This window comes from Rhinatrema bivittatum, chromosome 5, assembly GCF_901001135.1.
Source record: "Rhinatrema bivittatum chromosome 5, aRhiBiv1.1, whole genome shotgun sequence".
In the NCBI taxonomy this organism is placed as follows: Eukaryota; Metazoa; Chordata; class Amphibia; order Gymnophiona; family Rhinatrematidae; genus Rhinatrema; species Rhinatrema bivittatum.
The window spans coordinates 381295910-381303192 of record NC_042619.1 but is presented as its reverse complement, the minus strand read 5'-3'; the positions used below and the strand labels follow the sequence as shown (position 1 = coordinate 381303192).

At 49.0% G+C, this 7283-nt stretch overlaps 1 protein-coding gene across 4 annotated transcripts in view; it reads left to right on the top strand.

Moving 5' to 3' along the window:
• The first annotated feature begins 1452 nt into the window (after nt 1–1452).
• FHL2 (four and a half LIM domains 2) overlaps nt 1453–7283 on the top strand; it is a 111987-nt gene continuing 106156 nt past the window's right edge. For 3 of the 4 annotated variants that reach the window (XM_029604851.1, XM_029604855.1, XM_029604854.1), the window contains exon 1: nt 1474–1574. The gene's annotated coding sequence lies outside the window, so the exon portion shown is untranslated. Of the gene's footprint in view, nt 1575–7283 lie in introns of all 4 variants that reach the window. The other variant, XM_029604859.1, reaches the window with a different exon arrangement.

The window sequence follows — 7283 nt, the reverse complement described above, 5'->3', positions numbered from 1 at the left end:
GGGACCAGGGCACATCAGGAGTCCCTGTTGCCGAGGTGAGCAACCAGTGCGGGGCTTTGGCTTTAGCAGCGCCGGCGGGTGATGTCATCAACGAACGCCGGCCCATTCCTTCCTGCCACGCGCTCGCTTTCAGGGAGGCCTGGGCAAGGTGGCGTGGTGGCTGGGTCTGGCAGCGTTCCTGCCACGGAAGCGCAGCTGAGTACCGCAACGAAAAGTTGGTGCAACTTGCATGCTTTTTTGCCACCTAAATTAGGCCGGCTATTAGAAGCTTACCCACTATGGGGTAGATTTTCAAAGGGGTACGCGCATACGATACACGCGTACCCCCCGAAAACCTACCCCAAACCCCCCCTGCGCGTGCCGAGCCTATTTTGCATAGGCTCAGCGGCGCGTGCAAGCCCCAGGATGCGTGTAATTCCCGGGGCTTGCATGGAGGGGCATGTCGGGGGCGTGCCGCGAGTGACGCGGCGTTTCAGGGGCGGGCCCGGGGGCGTGCTGCCGGCCCGGGGCTGTGGTCGAGGCCTCTGGACCAGCCCCTGGGTCGGGTGATGGCGCGCCAGCAGCCTTCTGCAGGCGTAAATCTGCCAATAAAGGTAGAGGGGGTTTAGATAGGGCCGGGGGGGGTGGGTTAGGTAGGGAAAGGGAGGGGAAGGTGAGGGGAGGCGGAAGGAAAGTTCCCTCTGAGGCCGCTCCGATTTCGGAGCGGCCTCGGAGGGAACAGGCAGCGCGCGCTGGGCTCGGCGCGCGCAGGTTGCACAAATGTGCACCCCCTTGCATGCGCCGACCCCGGATTTTATAAGATACGCGCGGCTACGCGCGTATCTTATAAAATCCAGCATACTTTTGTTCGCGCCTGGTGCGCGAACAAAAATACACGCTTGCGCAAAATTATAAAATCTACCCCTTTGTGTCTGCAGGGATTGCAGGGGATGAGCATAATAAAGGGGCTTAGGAGTGCCAGATGAGAGCAAAGAGGAGGCCAAGTGATAACAAGTCAGGCTACTTAACATGCGTGCATGAGAAGAAGAACTACACTATATAAACAGGGCTTTGCCAGTTTAAAAACTAAGTCACACAATGCACACTGCTTTATTTCAACCACAGAGGAAAGGAAACAACTGCTTGCAGATCAGTAGAAAATGTTTGACTAAGGGTGGCATTGGGGAGAACTGCACTATGTTGTTAGATTATTAGTAATTCAAGCCTTTGGTAAGATAAACCATGGAAACACTCCATTGCCGTATCTTTTGGTTGAAGCGCTTCTAAGAAACTAAAGATGCCCTTGAAGTAAGGGAATGGAAGGCAGAGGAAAGCTGGGTGCATCCTCTCTATTATAGGTCCTGCACTGCTGGAGGATGCCTTAAAAGGCCAACTTTCAGGGAGGCACTGTGCTTATCGCCTGTGAAACGCTCGTTCTTGGGAGATACCATATTTATAGCTCATCTGGCAGAAGGATGCCCGCCTGCCTAATTACAAAATACAGCGTTTAGGAATCCAATAAAGCAATAAGCCTTGTGCCTCAGCTCTCTCATTCTCTCGGCAGAGAAGCCGAGGCACCACAAAACTGCAGGGAGGTAAGGACCAACGCCTGATTCTGTTTCACTGCCGGCTTTCTCTCCTCTGACCAGAAAGGGCATGCTACATATGAGGAATTATAGGAGATAAATCCTGCTCTATGCAGAACCGGAATAATTCATTTTTTTGTTCATTTTACCACTCAGCACTGTTAAATGAAACTATTTATTATTTTGTCTTCTACTGTCTGTGTAATTATTTTATAGATCTCAAAAACCTTAGTACAACATAACAGATTTAATCCCAATATCAGCCATAAGAACATTGAGTTGCTATCTTATTTTTCTACCTGTATATCTATAAATGAGATTGTTTCTAGCCAATCACTTGAATGATCGTTTTCACTGATTACCAGTGTTTAGAGATTTGCGTTGTGTAATAAATTGATAAATAATGTATATTCATGGGTATTTATTAGGATTGCTAATAACATAAATGTAACGCACTCACTTCCTCACAAAAATGGAGCAAATAAAACAAAAAGTTATTTTAAATTCAGAACATTCCATAAGTTTATTCATATTCCACGTTTCCATTATGCTCAAAACGATTAACAGTATGAAAAATTATAAAACATCATTGAAAATAGGTAATACAAATCATAAAATAGATAAAAAAATAAAACAGAATGCAATATAAAATAAAAATACCAAACATAGCCAAAGATTTTAAAAAAATCCATAAAAGACCCCAATGAGAAAAAAAATCATCATCATTATCAACATCATTGTTTATTTATGACATACTTTTCTACTAAGAGAGTGCAAAGCGAGTTACAATTAGTTAAATGTCAGGTACAGTGCATCAGAGTAAGACAAACATAACAATACTTTTAGCTTTATACGAACGCCTAAAAAAAATGGATCAAGGTGATCCAGTGGGACGAGGGGAGGACTATGGCAGATTTGCGTCAGTGGTTTTCTTGGTAGATCTGGATTGTCGTTGTGCCCTGTGCAGGAAGAGTGAGGCTATACCGCCGGTCTGAAGAGGTGCAAGTGCCAGTGTCTGAACGAAGGTTATGGATGATCAGGACAAAAGTGACAGCAGAATGTTAGTGGCTTGTACTGAACACTGCCTCCCGTCATGTTTTTGATAGTTTTCTCAATGACAGGAGGTCAGGGGCCAGCCTGATAAAAGGAGGCAGGGGTCCCAAAGAGTTGGGGGCCCAGCGAGTTCTTGGTGCCGGCGAGGTGCATGATTATAAGAGGTGGGGTGTTAAAGGGGGCTTGTGACACTGTTTGGAGTGGGTGGGAGGGTTCGTGGCCAGGTGATCATGCTGTTGGGGTAGGATGCGGCGAGGCCACTGAGAGATTTCTAGGTCAGTCAGGATTCTCAATCTGGCATGGTAGACTATAGACAGAATTTGGCATTTAGCTTTTCAGGATTAGGGTGATGTGGTCAAACGTACATACCTTCATTATCGAGCGAGCAGCAGCATTCTGAATGAGCTGTAGCCAACAATTTAGGGTGCTGGGGAGTGCTACATATAATGCATTACAGTAGTCCAGATGCGAGATGACCTTAGCACAAATAGCACTTATGAAGGCAGCTTTGTCCAGTTGGTGGTGCAGTTGACGAAGGTAGAAGAAAGCCATTTTAGCTATTGCAAGGTCCTGGGCTTTGGTTGTAAGCTGGGTATCTAGCATGAAGCCAAGACTTTGGACTTGTAAGCTGAGTGTGAGAGTTGTTCCTCCAAGGATCGATTTCAAGAGAGAGTGGGTATGGTGTTTTCCCCCCAATCCAGAGCACCTCTGTCTTTTAGGATTGAGACTTAGTTGATTTTAATGTAGCCGGTGGGCGGTTTTCTCTAAGGAACCGTTGAGGTGAGTGATGACTTGATCCTGATTTGTATCCAGAGGGATTAAGAGTTGGATATCATCTGCATAGGCATAGCGGGTGATGTGGCAGTCCCAGAAGAGTTAGGTAGGTGTTGAACAGCGTGGGGAGGGAAAGGATGGAGCTTGAGGTATTCTGCAGCAGAGCGAGTGAGGTTCAGAAACCACCGTCCCCCATAGAGATAGCTTGGATACAATCTTGGAGGAAGGATGCAAACCAGGCAAAGTAAACCTTACAGAACAGCAACAGAAAACCAATGGGGAGGGGCAGCCAGAAGAAAACACCGTAGGCCTCCTCAAATAACCAGGATTTCGCCTTTTAACTTTTTCTATTTTGCCCCGCGTCTGCTTTCTTTTTCAAAATTAAATCTTGAAAAATAGAATGCAGTTGTTAAAGTTATGTTTTAATGTATAAACGTTTATGACAATGACGCAGGTAACTTTGAATTCATTTTTAACAATATTACACTTTCTGGAAATTGCGTTTTTTCTGTTGGGGCTGTGAGATTAATTTTCTCCTTCGAAACATAAATATTGCTTAAGAAAAAAAGGAAACCGACACCGATATTTATTATGAAATCAGCAATTCGCACTAAAAGATCTTTTTTTTTTTTTTTTTTTAGCAAATGACATCTGTTAGGAATTAAATAGCTTGTATTTAGAATTATCAGTCTTTCCCCTTGCTCTGGGCTCCGAGGAAAGGTCCAGTGCGCAAAAGCCAATATTTGTAGTGGCAGATTGTTTTATTGAGCCCTTGCCCCACGACAAGCAGCTACAGCAGGATCTGAGTAATGCTGGGGAATGTTTTACTCTTAAAAAAAAAATAAAAATCTGGCATGGTTCTAGTAGGCCAAATTAATTTTGATCCTACACAAACCCGCTTCAATGATCCAGAGGGCGTGTGCTGTTAAAAGTGTCTTTCCCTCCAAATGTTAGCTTTGGCAGCGCGCTGAAAAGCAACTAATTGGAGCAGAGGAAATTCAGAATGCCCTCCTGGGAGTCGTTTATTCTAAGGGCTGCCGCTGGCTGCGGGATTGTTTTGCCAAGGTTTGGAATGTGAAGAGGTCAGTGTAAAATCGACTCCAGTGCCTTCATTTTTCAGTGGTAGTCTAGCTTTAGGTTTGCTAATTTTGAAAAGGAAATAAAGGTGTGGGAAGAAGGTCTTCTGGACTTGCCTGCCCTTGGAGAAAAGGAAAAAAAAAATGTATTTGAAGTTTGGGAAAAAAATTGCTTAAACTGTACTGCCGATGTCCCAGTCTCCCAAAAGGAAGACAAGGAGATGGGTACTTTTTTTTTTTTGCAACCTGCACAAGAAAGTTGGCAAAAATGCACCTCATTTACAGCAAAGTAAACTTACGTGCATATGTTTGCTTTGAAAATTATCCCACCAGCACTTAACCACACACAGTTACAGCTGCTAAAATGAACACAGTCGGCAAACTTTACATGCTTGCTTTAGAAAATCCAAAAAAGTATGCAAAGAAGTGCAAACCCTTCCCCCAATCCCATCCCCAGGATTATCCCCCCTCAGTCCAGGTAAACTTGCATGCATACAGGACATACATGGGGATGACTACTCTCCAGGCACGCTTCAGCTGCTTAAGGGAAACCGGGCAAATGTTTGTGAGTGGGCCCCCTTTTATTATGTCAGTACTGACTGCCACCGTCCTTCTCGTCCCCGTCAATAGCAATCTCCTTTCCCCCTCCTCCCCTCCTTTTAAATATAATGCTGCCGGTCCACTGCTGCAACTTTACTCCTCTGTGCCAGCTGACGAAAGGGCAGCTACAAACTACCATCTCCTCTTTCTGGCCCACGGGCCAATGCATCATACCTTAATCTACAATATAAATGGGCTCTGACCGACGGCCCGCAAATGCGCAGTAGAGAGCAGCTCTACCGCGCATGTGAGGAACAGAGAGCTCTGAGCGACGTGCTGATGTTACGCACAAGGCAGAGAGATCAGACCAGGGTGTCACAGAGGGGAGGAGGAAAGGGCAGACGAGCCACCGCTCCGAGAAACGGCTCCTCCGACATGTTAACAGCCTGAGCCCGTCCCTCCGCCACCCGGGAAGGGGGGGAGGGAGTAGGGACGGCCAAACCGTCACGCACAGGGACAGGGCAGAAGAGTCACCGAGCCCGTCCATCCGCCGCCGGGGAAGAGGGGAGGGAGTTGGGACAGCCGGGGCAGAGCTAAATCTCGCCCATTTTAACCATCACGCAAAGGGACAACAGCCGGCCCTGTAGAAGAGAAAAAGATGAAGTGGAGGAGGGCTGAGGGAGAGGGAAGGTGTTTGTGGATGAGGTGAGAAGGGAAGGACAGGGAAGATGAGAAGAGATGGAAGGAAAAGGGAAGAGGATATGAGTAAGTGGGAAGGGTAAGACGTTGGGGAGAAGAGAGCGGCTCTGACCGACAAAATCTCGCCCATTTGAACGGGTCTAATGGCTTCGGGTAGGTTTTCGAGGGGGTACGCGCGTAGGACAGGCGCATACCCCCTCGAAAACCTACCCTAAACCCCCCCCCTGCACGCGCCAAGCCTATTTTGCATAGGCTTGGCGCCGCGCGCAAGCCCCGGGGCTTGCATGGAGGGGCGTGTCGGGGGTGTGCCAGGAATGACGCAGCGTTTCGGGGGCGTGTCGTGAGTGACGTGGCGTTTCGTGGGCGGTGCCGCGGGCGTGGTTTCGGCCCCGGGGCGTTCCGGGGGTGTGGCCGCGGCCTCCGGACCAGCCCCCGGACCGGAACACGGAGCGGGGCAGCCGGCCCGGTGCGTGCAAAGTTACGCCTGCTTCCAGCAAAGGTAAGGGGGGGGGTTTAGATAGGGCCGGGGGGGGGGGGGGTTTAGGGAGGGGAAGGTGGGGGGAGGGTGAAGGAAAGTTCCCTCCGAGGCCACTTCGATTTCAGAGCGGCCTCGGAGGGAATAGGCAACGCGTGCCGGGCGCACAAATGTGCACCCCCTTGGGCTTGGTGCTGGCCTGCAAATAAGGCCCCAGAGAGCCAGGGCTGTCCTTATATAGGGGTGAACCTGGAGGGGGCAATCTCCCTGGGCTCAGTGCATTGGGTGGCCCCGTCCCCACGTCCGTCCAGACCAGAGCTGATGCAGCAGACGCTGTCTAACGTGCTGGCTCCTGCACACTATTTCTTGGTTTCCAGGCTGCCTCCTCCTCCAGCCCTGCCCTGGTGGACACTCCCGGGTTAGCGGGACCCCTGCATCTGAGGGGGGAGAGGGAGGGGCGTGGATGACTCCTTTCCCCCTGCCCCGTTCACCCCGGGGGCCCCCTCACGCCCCTCTAGGGTCAAACCTGCACGACAGCGCGGCAAAGAAACGGCAGCCGGGCGCGCAGTGCCCTGAGCTGCCACCCGCCAGCCCTAGTCCCTGCCTGTGATATCACGCCACAGACGCGGATCCTGGTAACATAAGCGCACTTATTTCATTAAAAAAATACAACCTCTTTGCCTTATTAGCTACATTTAATCTGGTATCATCTGTGGAGTTTTCAATTCTTCCTGTCCCCTCTAAAGATATATTTTCATTCCTCTGCAAGTTTCTCTCTTTTTCTCATCCCAAGAGGATTTTTGTTGATGTTGGCTTTCTTTTAACCAAGCAGTTGTCGGGAGCCAGTTGCACCATCAGTTTACAGCTGTTCAGTCCGTGGTGTGGAGCGCGATTTTTCCCCCGCTGCTCTGTCCAACGTTGTTTTGCACCTAGCTTTGGATGCCGTCAGCCATTTTGGTTTCCGGGTGCAAGTGTTTAACGCTGATGATTTACACAGGTAACTCTGCTCTCCTCTTGACAGGAACTGGGCTGACTTTGTGGGAACGATTAATGTCTGTTTGGGGAAGACGTGCCAGACTGTCCGGAACGGTCATTAATCAC